A 13,977-nucleotide genomic window follows, 5' to 3' on the forward strand; every position below is an offset into this window, starting at 1 on the left:
CCATTTTACATAACATAGTCGTGGGTTATGAGGATTAGAATGTGACTATTTCTGGTGAACCATTATTCTGTTACCATAATCCAGAGACAGCTAAACCCACCCAAGGTCATGACCAACTGAAAGAAGAAGCATTTTGTAGCATCTTATTTGGAGTGTATAAGAGCAGAATTTAGGAAGGTAAGAGTAAATTTAGAGCTTAGATTTTAAAAAATAGAAAGTTGTATGCCTCTACTAGTAAATATTTTTGGACTTTTTTTATGCTATCTATACAATTTTCTGAATTTTGATGTCATTTATTAAATGACATTCCTCTCGGTCCCGGTAATGTATGGAGGTCGAGGGAAAGGGCTCTGGCCTTCCCAGTGTCACATCTTCGGCACAGAAGGCTTCCATGCCGTGGGTTCTAACCTCAAGTGCCCAGACACCAGGCTCCAAGGAGCAGGGCAAAACCAGGGTTCAGCAGGCTCCTTCCTGGGGTACTCACTCCTTCTTTGATTTCAGGTCTGTGGAGCTGTCCTAGGAGCCAGAGTTGTGGTATCCCCTCCTCTTCCACATTGCATTGCAAACAATAAAGGCTATTCTACAGTAAATAAACAAACAAACAAATAAATAAATAATGATATTCCAATGGGGTAAGCAGGCCAAATGGATGTGCCATGATGTTTGTGAAGTATTCCAAACATCTCAAATGAAAATTTGTGGGTTTTTTTAAAGACAAAGATTTATATTTATATTTATATGCTACTGGAGATGTATTCAACAGCATCCTACGTGCCAAACCAGCTCCACAGTTAATAATCCCTAACTTTAATTCCTTTCATTTGTGCATCAAAGAATGCCTCTACAAACAAGGATAGTTAAAAATAGTTAAAATCCAGGGCTTCCCTGGTGGCGCAGTGGTTGAGAGTCCACCTGCCAATGCAGGAGACACGGGTTCGTGCCCCCGTCTGGGAAGATCCCACATGCCGCGGAGCGGCTAGGCCCGTGAGCCATGGCCGCTGAGCCTGCGCATCCGGAGCCTGCGCGTCCGGAGCCTGTGCTCCGCAACGGGAGAGGCTGCAACAGTGCAACAGAGCCTGCGTACTGCAAAAAAAAAAAAAAAAAAAAAAAAAAGTTAAAATCCAAAGTCAGGCTAGGCCAAAACAGCCTCAATAGTAAGCTGGTAAAGCAGGATAAGATTTGTACTTTACTAATACATTATGACATTGTCCAGTACTAGAATCACTGTGCAATATTGCCCATAACTCCCCCAAAAATAAATTTTAGTATTTTAGATCCAGAGTGGGTTCATTAAAACTGAGAAAAGTAGAAAGACAAAGAGTAGAGGTTCCTTTTGAATTAAAGTGAAAGAGAATAGCATTTTGCATGCTACAAAAGTGAAGACTAAGTGAGAATGTGATAGTATATATATTTTTAAATAATGTAAGAAAGAAAAATGCCTTATCACACTGAGTTTTAAGTTTTAGGGAAAAAGAATTCTCTTTCGAATTGAAAAAGTAAATTTAGAAGAATCAAAGAAAGCATCACTTTCCTCAATGAATAAATTTATAAAACTTACTACAAGATATAGTAATCTCTTAGGCAAAGGATATCAAAAAATCAGAAGAGGGACTTCCAGGCTTCCCTGGTGGCTCAGTGGTTAAGAATCCGCCTGCCAATGCAGAGGACACGGGTTCGAACCCTGGTCCGGGAAGATCCCACATGCCATGGAGCAACTAAGCCCATGCGCCACAACTACTGAGCCTGCATGCTGCAACTACTGAAGCCCACACGCCTACAACCCGTGCTCCACAACAAGAGAAGCCACGCAATGAGAAGCCTACACGCCACAACGAAGAGTAGCCCCCACTCGCCACAACTAGAGAAAGCCTGCGTGCAGCAAAGAAGACCCAATGCAGCCAAATAAATAAATAAATTTAAATAAATAAAGGGATTTGAAAAAAATAATCAAAAGAAAAGTTAGACACACTTGTAGGAGGCAGAGCTTCTAATAACTGATAAGAGAAATTTAGACAGGTTTATCTTTAAAATCACCATCAGAGAGGATCACTTACTTACAATAGCATGGAAACACATTTGGATATTTGAACTGTCCAAGCATGAGTCTGGAAATTTTTTAAGCAAAAGTTTTAATTAAAATATAACACATATATAAAGGGGGAACAAATCATGTATATATCATATATATCTTGATAAAATTTTATGAAGTAATCACCACCTAGATTAAGATATGGAACATTACTAGCACCCCAGAAGTATTACACATTACCCCCAAAAAATAATTGTTATTCTGACTTCTGTCACCAGAGGTTTAATTAGTCCATTTTGAGCATTTATATAAATAAAATCATACTGAAGTATATATATGTAATATTAAAATAAAATTGACATCAAAGAGGATTACCATAACCTCATTTTAAGTCCATGTTGGCAAAGCACATGAAGAGATGCTCAACATCACTAATTATTAGAGAAATGCAAATCAAAACTACAATGAGCTATCACCTCACACTGGTCAGAATAGCCATCATTAAAAAATCTACAAACAATAAATGCTGGAGAGGGTTTGGAGAAAAGGGAACCCTCCTACACTATTGGTGAGAATGTAAATTTGTACAGCCATTATGGAGAACAGTAGGGAGGTTCCTTAAAAAACTAAAAATAGAACTACCAAATGATCCAGCAATCCCATTCCTGGAGAAAATCATAATTCAAAAAGATACATGCTTGACCACCTAAAGGGGTGGGGTAGGGAAGGTGGGAGAGAGAAAAAAGAGGGAGGTGATATGGGGATACACGTATATGTATAGCTGATTCAGTTTGTTATAAAGCAGAAACTAACACACCATTGTAAAGCAATTATACTCCAATAAAGATGTTTAAAAAAAAAAAAAGATACATGCACCCCAATGTTCATTTCAACACTACTTACAATAGCCAGGACATAAAAGCAACCTAAATGTCCATCAACAGAAGAATAGATAAAGAAGATGTGGTATATATATATATATATATATATATATATATATATATATATATACATACACACACACACATGCGCACACAATGGAATATTACTCAGCCATAAAGAAGAATGAAAATGCTATTTGCAGCAACATGGATGGACCTAGAGATTGTCATACTGAGCAAAGTTAAGTCAGACAGAGAAAGACAAATATATGTTATCACTTATACGTGGAATCTAAAAAAAATGGTACAAATGAATTTATTTACAAAACAGAAATAGAGTCACAGATGTAGAAACAATCTTTTGGTTACCAGAGGGGAAAGGGGGGGAGGGATAAATTGGTAGATTGGGATTGACATATACATGCTATTATATATAAAATAGATAACTAATAAGGACCTACTGTATAGCACAGGGAACTCTACTCAATACTCTGTGATGACCTATATGGGAAAAGAATCTAAAAAAGAATGATATATGTATATGTATAACTGATTTGCTTTGCTGTACAGCAGAAACTAACACAACATTATAAATCAACTATACTCCAGTAAAAATTTTAAAAATAAATAAATCACATTGGCAATAAAATGCACCAACAACACTCAATACAAGAAACATAGAGGTAAATTTTTGTTTCTAATAACAACAAAACCTCATTAGTTTGAGTCAGAATGGCAATGCCTGTGTTCCTACAAATGTTGATGCTTTTAGAGAAAACTACATTGTATACATATATAAATACACACACACTTGCATATATTTTAATAGCTTGTAACATGTACAAGATTTTCTCAATTTCATGTAATTTTACCCTTTCCAATTAAAAGAATTCTTTAAATGTGTAACTAAATATGACTTAGTTTTTACAGCTCTATAGATATTTTATATTAAAAATTCCAAAAATGTTTATTCTTTTATTTATTCAAAAATGTTTATTTCTTTCTTCTTTCTTTGGCATTAAGAAACCTGGCTCTCATTATCCACAATGAGTGCATTAATTTGTTTAACCCTAGTACACAATGAAAAGTAGTTTCATAACTGCTAACTCATATACCTATGAGAAAAAAACTTACCAACTAAAGTACAGTGTTTATACCATTCCTTTTGCCTTTAGTCTTACTGATTCATTCAATATATTGTTTTCCAAAGTTTTGTAGGTCAGCTCCTTTCTTCCCCATCCCCTTCAGTGTGGTTATGTCATTAATTTTAATAGTTAGATTTATTCATCACGATCTGCATTCCATGTTGAGCTCTTCCAATGTTCTGGCTAAAGTTTTTTCTAATTTGCACACAGTAAAATTCACTTTTTGTGGTATACAATTCTATGAATGTTGACAAATGCAGAGAGTTGTGCATCTACCACCACTGAACCATGAAGATTTGTCAAGCCAAAATTTCCTTTGTGCAGCCTTGAGCAACCACTGACCCATTTTTTGTTCTTATGGTTTTGCCTTTTCCAGAAAAGGTTAAAGCTAGAATAAAACCTCTGGTGCTGGATGGGAGTCAGAGTCAGCATGAATTCATGCTGTTTTAAAATATATATACAGATAGATGGATACAAAAATACAGACATATATGTGTACATCGGTCAGCACACATATGCATATTTCCTTGCTCTGTCTGCTGAGAGAACCTGACGCTCAGATCTTGGTTTCTAAAAACTATTCTCTAATAGAAGGAACCAGGGTTTTGGGGGAAGTTATTGATTCTAGAACTGGTACAGGGAAAATACAAGATAGGCCTGGAGTAAATAAAAATGGAACTGTTTTAAAAGGACACAGGAGGACTTCCCTGGTGGCGCAGTGGTTGAGAGTCTGCCTGCCGATGCAGGGGACACAGGTTTGTGCCCCGGTCTGGGAAGATCCCACGTGCCGTGGAGCGGCTAGGCCAATGAGCCATGGCCACTGAGCCTGTGCATCCGGAGCCTGTGCTCCACAACGGGAGAGACCACAACAGTGAGAGGCCCGCGTACCACAATAAATAAATAAATAAATAAATAATAAAAGGACACAGGAACTAACCTAAAAGTGCTTCCAATAGCCAAAACTGGAACAATTTGACCAAAAAAATAATGATAATATTGTATTATAACCCAAAGAATAAGACAAATATCCATAAGTCCATACTGACATAAATGATTAAATAAATAAATGGGAGGGAAGAAACAACTCTTCTTTACAAAAGAATTCCAATTAATAAACGTAGAAGAAATGAGGGAAATAGAAAAATCACCATTAGAAAATTGTTACAAGCAAGATCCACAAATGAATGCTAAAATCAGCTGGAAAGTTTAAGGAGAAGCAGAATATTTACATAGCCTCAAAGTATCTCACCCAAAGTATTTATTCATCTCAAAGGGAAAAAAGTAATCTTATAGGAAAGGAGACCCTGGCTGCTATCACTTGAACCAAGTGATGAAGATTAAAATTACTAGTAAGAGAATATGTCATTATGCTGTACCCCCTAATATATCACACTGAGAAGGGTACATTACTTCTGTGGCACCCTTCCCCAAAATCTATAAACTCAGTAATCTGGAGAAACACATCACACAAACTCAGACAAACTGAGGACATTCTGCAAAATGCCTGACCAGTACTTTACAAAATTATCAAGGTCGTGAAAGGAAAGGAAAAACAAAGGAACTGTGACAGATTAGAAGAGACTAAAGGACAGAACAAAATGTAACATTATTGTCTTGGGTTGGACCCTGAAACAGAATAAGGACATTAACAGAAAAAACTGTTGAAATCCTAATAAAATCTGTGGTTTAGTTAACAGTATTGTACAAATGTTTGTTTCTAAGTTTTAACTACTCTACCATGGTGATATGAGATGTTAACATTAGGGAAAGCTGAGTAATGGGTAAGTAGGAACTCTCTGTACTGTCATGACCACTTTTCTGTAAGTCTAAAATGATCTCAAAATTAAAAGTTAAAATGTTTTAAACTCTTAAAACGTTTAAAATTTTTTGTTGTACCATACATCCCAATTTTTGGTTCAGAACAAATGTCACTATAATTATATAAAACATTAAAACATATGTTTAATAGTTTGCTTAAAAATATATTAATCACTTACGTATGTATGCCTTTTTTTTTTTTTCTTCCAGTACGCGGGCCTCTCACTGTTGTGGCCTCTCCCGTTGCGGAGCACAGGCTCCGGATGCGCAGGCTCAGCGGCCATGGCTCACGGGCCTAGCCGCTCTGCGGCATGTGGGATCTCCCCGGACCGGGGCACAAACCCGTGTCCCCTGCATCGGCAGGCGGACTCCCAACCACTGCGCCACCAGGGAAGCCCCTGTATGCCATTTTGATATGGATTATACAGAGTAACATTCCTACCCATAGGAACTGATCATTTAGATAATCTGTTTGAAAGCCATATTACAAGCTCAACATCAGTGACGCTGTAGAAGAAAAATCTCACTCTTGCCAAAGTAGTAGAAGACCCTCAAGGTGTTTAATAACAAGGCTGTATTCCCCACTGCATCCGCAGGGGCAGCAAACGTAAAAACTCTTTGGATGGGAAATACTGTGAGAGACTTTTTGAGGCCCGTGGAGTCTGATCCCCACCAGCCCAGGCTATCGCATCCCACAGCAGGGGCTTCACTTTACCTTCACCAAAGTCCTCATGCTCTCAAGCCCCCATTTGCTTATGTCATATGTCTTATCAAACCAGCAAGAATAAACTTCTTACAGCCATAGTGGGGGGAAAAAATCCATTAAGCGCTGGTTATTTGAAAAAGAAAAGTCTACACACCAAGAAAAAAATGCTTTTATCTTGCAGTAAAGATCTTTATCTTGTAATAATACCTAACATTTTTTGAAAGTTCACAATATGCCAAATCTTGTGCAACGCTCTTTACATGCAGGACCTCATCGAATCGTCCTAGTAACCCAGTGAGGGAAGTACTGTTGCTGTGTCCATGTTTCAAATGAGGGAACTGAAGTGAAGTGAGGTTGAGTAATGTGCCCAAGGTCACAGAGCTAGAAAAAGTCATACCCAGGACTCAAACCAAAGTCTATTTGATTTTAGACCTCACTTAACCCTTGTAATGCACAACCACGTCTCTTTACAGAGCAGAATTTCCTAGATGATTATGAGCATGGGCATTTCTATAAGATTTAAAACAAGCTAAAAATACCTTTTTATCTTTTTGCAAGCATATCTAAAGTGAATATATAACAAAATCTTTTATTAAAAAACTACATATACTGCTTGGATGGAGAATTGTTTAATTTGCCACATGAGTACTTGGGGCATGTTGAAACTTGACTGATTCCTTTAGCTTTTGTAGATCACAATGGAATGTACTAGGCACCCTGTCTTCTTAATGTTAAAGGTGTCAGGGTTGTTAACTGCTAGCCAGATGACAAACAGAACCACTTTGCCTACTTGGCTACTGTAAGATAGGGACAGAAGAGCAAAGATTATTTAGTCTCAGCTGTGTGTTGCTAAAGTGAAGATCATTCCCCAAGGTGTCATGGGGGAAATATCAGGGAAAACTAAATTATCCTCCAAAATTCATTTCCCTTTCCTTTTCTTATTTGGCAAAGCCTAACTCTCCCGCACCATCAGCAAGTCAAAGCAGCCTGTCTTTCATTTGCTATGGAGACTGAATAGATGCTTTTTAGTGGCATGTACAGAAGGAGAGCGTAGAAGGATCAATGGAGAGACTCTAGAGGAAATTATCTCATTACAGCATCTATTCATAGCACTTTTATTTGCTCATATATTAAATATGCATTTTAAGCACTGTCTATGTGATAGGCACAACCACAGCCAGAGAAACAAAAATGAACAACACATCCCTTGCCTTCTAGCAGCTCAGTTTCCTAGGGAAAAGAGACATATGTCCTCAACTCTAAGAGGACTAAACTTGGTTCCAAAGGAGTGGAATGGAGAAAGCACATGCTTGCACTTAACTTTGCCTGGGAGAGTCAGGATTTTGGAGTTTGAGGTGTAAATTGGGGTTCACCACGCAGAGAGAAGCACAAACAATATTCCAGGAAGAGAGAACAGCATGTGCAAGACAATTAGGAGTAGTAGCATGACCGCAGCTCAGCTTGCAAGCTGGGGAGTGGCAGGATATGAGGCTGGAAAGGCAGACACAAGCCAAACCGAAGTGAATAACTAACTGCCTTGAGTTATCATCCTTGTCTTCTTACTAAATTATAGAACATGTCTTATTCATCAGTATATCCCTAACTCAGTGTATGCCATGTGGTAGGTCCTCACATACCATTAAACTAACAGTCCAACATAAAATTACTTGTAATTTTATGTTTATCATAATCAGTTGTAAAACTAGGTCGAGTTGTATTAAGTTGTATTGTCTGAGATTTTTTTTTTTTAACTAATGTAATATACTGCCCTCTAGTGGTTAGGAGACAATGGGCTTTCTATCACAGTGAATGCCAGTAACTTTTACCCTTTAAAATCGGGTGCTGGTTGTTTTCATGTCTTGGCTATTGTAAATAATGCTGCAGTGAACATGCGAGTGCAGATATTTTTTTGAGATAGTGATTTCATTTCCTTCACATAAATACCAAGAAGTAGAATTGCCGGATTGTTTGGTAGTTCTACTTTTTATTTCTTGAGGAATTTAACAGTTGCTTGGAAGTTAACTAAATTTATTGTGGTAATCATTTTGCAATATATACATTATTTTGTACACCTAAAACTAATACAATGTTATATGTCAATTATATCTCAATTAAAAAAACAAGTCAATGCTGGTTACAACCAATAAAATATCTTCACTCACTGATAACTTGCAACCTAGTTTGAAGATCAGTGATTTCTGACAACACTTGTTTTATGTTAATATTGTTTTATATAGAGAAAGAAAAATGAGGAAATCTATGCAACAGAATATTAGCATTGGTGGTTTCTCAGTAGTATATTTTTCACACTATATTTTTCACACTATCTACTTTGTACATTTTTTTTTATCAGATAAGCCAAAAAATTAAGAGCAAATGAGAATGTCTTCTTTGATAAAAGTGTACACATGAAAGGCTAAAGAATGCCCCTTAAAGTCTGCCTTTCCAGAGTTCCGATGAAGCTGAATTACAGATCCTACAACAGTTTTTCCACATTGGAGACTGAGTTTGCTTTTCACAAAAGCAACTTCCAGGGCATTCTTTAAACAAATATTCCTTAAAGGGGCTCCTGTAGCTTCAGAATCAGACGAGGAGTAACTAATCATAAACTTGCTTTATTTCTTCCTGTATATGAACATCAATGAAATAAACTCTCCAAGGACTTCCTTGAAAAGGTTACATTAGAATGACTTTTGTTCTGTGGTTGGCGCTTTTGAAAACAAATTAAGGCACTATTAGTATTGTACTAAAGAGTGGTAAACTATGTAAGCAAAAATATAATATTGAAGGGTTGCCTTAATGATTGTTATTGCTTATATTTCCTAAAAGTTGGGTTATGAGCCAAAAAATACTTATTAAACACTTAAACTATTTTTAAATCTCTTCTCCATTTTTAATATTTTATCCTCATACTTTATTGCTTATGTAGTAGTTGTCATAATGCCTTTCTTCTAGAGATTTTTATAATGCCTAGATACTAAAATTAGAAGTTTGAGTAGTAAACATTTAAAGAACTTAGAGAGAGAGAGAGAACTTTACACATCATCTACTCCTAACCCATATTAGTGATAAACTCAAGTACTTTTAAAATGGCATTGGTTAAGACATTAATATCTATGAGTCTAATGACCATCGAAATAAAACTAGTATTGACTTTTTGGTTTCTAGAGTCCAGTAAATAAAGAAAAGAAAAAATATTTATCTACAGAAAAGTGAGAGCTTTGTAAGTTACTACATTTATTGGAAATCAACTCAAAGCTGTGTCATTTATTTATGTATCAATATATATTCACTCAGTACAACTCTGTTGAATACCTCTTAAATCACCTCTGTGCTTGGGACTGGGGACTCCAATAGAGATCAAATACAATCCCCGTCAATAAATGTGTAGCCTATGAGATGTTAAAGGCTGGTAAACAAGGATTTAGCACAAAGTGTGATAAATGTTACAATAAGAGGAACAAAGTTTATACTGCAATCACATAGAAGAAGTAGCTAACCCAGACTTGGGCTGTGAAGGCAGGCGTCCTGGAGAATGTGACTACTACTTTGAGACCCGAAGGTTGGGTTAGGCAAGCAAAGATGAAGAAGAAAGAAGGGGTAATTTGGGCCATGAGAAACAGCCTATGTCAAACTCCGCCCACTTTACCTTTGTTTCATAAATCTCCAAATCCAGATACTGAGAGAGCTTCCAGGCAAGAACAATTGAACACACAATTCACCTCTGTTCCTTCCTGAACCCAACTTAAATGACAATTAAGGGATAAAAAAGAAAGAGACCAGGGGAGAAGACAGCATCAGACCTTTGAAGGTCAGAAAGCAGGTAGTCAAGTGGTAACTGACTTGGATGACCAAAGAAAGCTAAAACCTATGCTGCAGTGGGAGAAGCCTAAGAGCAAGCCAGTCTGTCCTGCAGAACCACAGAAAAAGCTCGGGTTACCCGGGGTAAAGGTGAGGCCGATTCAGGATGAGTTGAAAGTCTGTTTAAGAAGCAGTCAGGGCTTCCCTGGTGGCGCAGTGGTTGAGAGTCCTCCTGCCCATGCAGGGGACACGGGTTCGTGCCCCGGTCCGGGAAGATCCCACATGCCACGGAGCGGCTGGGCCCGTGAGCCATGGCCGCTGAGCCTGCGCATCCGGAGCCTGTGCTCCGCAACGGGAGAGGCCACAACAGTGAGAGGCCCGCGTACCGCAAAAAAAAAAAAAAAAAAAGAAGCAGTCAGACCCCACATCCAATTCCCCACACCGTACAGGTAGACACCTCCTCTCCTTTTGCCAAAGCAGGAGCATTTAACAAAACTGAGAATAAAAGAGAACTCTTCAATCTGTTAAAGGACATTTAATAGTTGCTCTGATAGGCTGAGACTCCCCCTTCAGGCCTAAGTAGTATTTCCCAGCTGGTGGGAATGTCGACAGCTGGCAGCTCTCATTTGAGTCATTCTCCAGACAGTGGCCTCAGGCCAAGAGACTCCTCACATAGGGTCACACCCAGTCCCTGAGGGCAGCCCTTAGCCAGTAACTGGTAGATGTGGGATATAAAGGCCAGACCTCTTTGCCTCAAAGAAGGACAATTCTGAAAGGCATGACTATACTCCAGCAAGAAACAGAAAATATAACTTTTTTGAAGAAAAGATGCCATTTACAACAATGACAAAAATTTAAAGTACCAATGATGAATCTTTTAAAAGATATGCAAGCCTTTTCTGGAAAAATATATATATATAATATTGAAAGACATTTAAAAAGAAATAAACAGAAGGATATACCATGTCATTGGATTTGAAAACACACTACCATACAGATGTCAGTTCTTCCCAATGATCTTAAATATTCAATGCAATTCCAGTCAAAACACTAAAGGACTGTTTCTGGAACTTGACAAGCTGATCGGAAAATTTATGTGAATGAGGAAAGGAAAAAGAATAGCTCAGATACACCTGTATAAGTACAAAAACATGCAGATACTTGCTTTACAAATAACAAGACTTAATAGAAAGTTCTTATAATTAAGACAATATGGTATTGGCACAGGGATACATATAAAATCAGTGTAACAGGATAGAGAGCCCCAAAATAAACCCATGCGAACAAAGAGACCTGATTTATGACAAAGCAGGCATTGCAGATCAGTGGGGGAAGGATAGAAGTGACAGTCATGGGTGTGCAATGTTTAGATTTCCCTTTGTAAGTAAAAAGAACAAAGACTGTCGCTCATCATCATACAAAGGGTTAAGACACAACACAGCAACAGTGCACCCTGAGGGGAATTCAGGATGGGAAAATCAAGATGAAAGTTCTGTGCTTTGGATATTTGGACCCCTAGATAGTTAAGGTGCATATCTAAGGGAGAATTTTAATGACCCCAGATTCTTGCATCTTCCTACAGTAGAAAAGCACTAAAATCATTAACTTGAGATGTCTGTATTTGTGAATAGCAGTAATGTTTTATCAAGATGTATGCATGACTACATGTATTTTCCAGCCAAAAAATTCATGCGTATACTAACTGGCTCCTCCCCTACCTCTTTGGAGCAGTCCCCTCAGACCTACTGAGAGGCTGTTTCCCAGGCTATAGTTCTCAGTAAGATCCCTGAATAAAACTTAACTCACAACTTCATTTTTCTTTAAGTTGACACCTTTGACCCAGGGAGGATATTGGCTGAAGCCTCTACCTGGGGTACCTTCAGCATCCTCACAGTGTTCAAACCAATGCCTCACTCCCCCAGGCTCTTCCCTGTGACTGAGTAGTGAGTGGACTAGAAGAGGACTGTTCTGGCCCAATGGGGACTCATCCAGTGGGCAGTCTTTGCTGACAAGAGACTCATTAGCCTGGGCAAGACTTTCTTGATGCTGCTTCTTCCTTCCTTCTTTCCACATCATAATATCAATACTTTCCTAGTTAACCCCTGCTCTTACTCCACATTAACCTTCACAGGTGTTTCCTCCTAATAAGTCTCGTACGTCTCCAATTCCATCATGGTATCTGCTTCTCAGAGGAACTGAACTGAATAGTTGGTACTGGGAAATGGTCCAAGAAAGCAGCCTGTAGAGGGAAGGCCAGATCACTCACTGGCTGGCAAGGAAAACCCCAACTTGAGTGGAATGTTGGCCGCAGATCGTCCCTGGCACAAGATGGTGGCTTAACTGCTGAATAGTTCACAGATAATGGCCTGGGGAAACATACCCAGTGGAGAAAAACAGGCTTACCAGTGCAATAATTCAGGCCTTTGTAAGACACAAGAGGGACCATACCTGCAAGGACAGTGACTAGTTTTTACTAAGTGAATGGAAGCCCTTCAGAGGGTTAATGAGAAACTGAGGGCAGCTGGCAAACAGTTAAAAGCTAAGTGTGAGAACCAACGTGTGCTTGTTGTGGTACTTCTTTCAAAGAGGTCCTTCTCTTCCTGCAGTGGAAGAGAACACAGCTAAGGAACAATCACAGGACTTAATATGTAGAATGGGGAGCTGCAGAGGTGATTAAATGCTATGTTACACTAAGGTATCAGAGCATTTAGTGAAACATGGGATGGGGGACATCTGGGTGGATGTCCCCCAGTATTGAGGCTCAACAGACCCCCAGCTCTGTGCCCATTCTCTTACCATCAGCCCCAGACTACAGAGGGGAACCAGCACTGAAGTTCTTAGTGATGCTTGTCCCTCTCTCACCAGATTCTTCTGGCAGATCCTTCAGGCCCAGCACCTCCCTAGCAATATTGTGCTGGGATTTCATAACAGTTATCTGACTGGCAGCCAGAAGAGGAAGTGGGGACAACTCTGAGGCATACTCATTGCTTTGTGGTGGAGAGGCCTCAGTAGGGTCTTACAAGGGGTAAGTGCTAGCTCTTACAGAGGCAGGTGCTATCACTAAGAAATTCAGCGCCAGTTCTCCTGTGTAGTCCAGGCCTAAATGTAGAAGAGGATGTCACAGAGCAGGGCTCATTAATAGTGATGGACATGATGAGCCCCCAAAGTAAGAGAAACCAGGTAGCAGCACTTAACTGTCAGAAGTCAGGGGACCACAGTTACCATAAAACCAGCAAGGTTAAAGAGGCAGCTGAGAGAACTTAACTGGCAGAGAGAGAAGTAATAGAAATTTGGAGTTCCTAAGGACAAAATACCCAGGCACCCTTCAAGGGTACAACTTAACATCTTCAATTAGGAGCAGGAGGCTGAGGACAGTGGTCCCAACAAAAAGTCACAATGCCTTGCTCAGTTCCCAGACCTGACCCAATTTTCAGATCTGGAACCACTGAGTGAAAAGATGGCCAGGTCCCCAGGAAGAAGGACCCTGCAATACATCCAACAAATATACTGTAAAGATTCCCTTGGTCCTTGCCTAAAGGGACCATTTCAGTGAATATATACTGAGAAAAGGGGAATAAACCAAATATTAAGGAATAT

The 13,977-nt window shown here is 38.9% G+C and overlaps 1 non-coding gene across 1 annotated transcript; it reads left to right on the top strand.

The window, feature by feature from the left end:
• The first annotated feature begins 308 nt into the window (after positions 1–308).
• LOC132494498 (small nucleolar RNA SNORA57) lies at positions 309–427 on the top strand. Its single transcript, XR_009533078.1, has one exon. It is a non-coding gene; the product is annotated as a small nucleolar RNA SNORA57 (small nucleolar RNA).
• The last annotated feature ends 13,550 nt before the right edge of the window (positions 428–13,977 follow it).

This window comes from Mesoplodon densirostris, chromosome 7 (assembly GCF_025265405.1).
Source record: "Mesoplodon densirostris isolate mMesDen1 chromosome 7, mMesDen1 primary haplotype, whole genome shotgun sequence".
Lineage (NCBI taxonomy): Eukaryota > Metazoa > Chordata > Mammalia > Artiodactyla > Ziphiidae > Mesoplodon > Mesoplodon densirostris.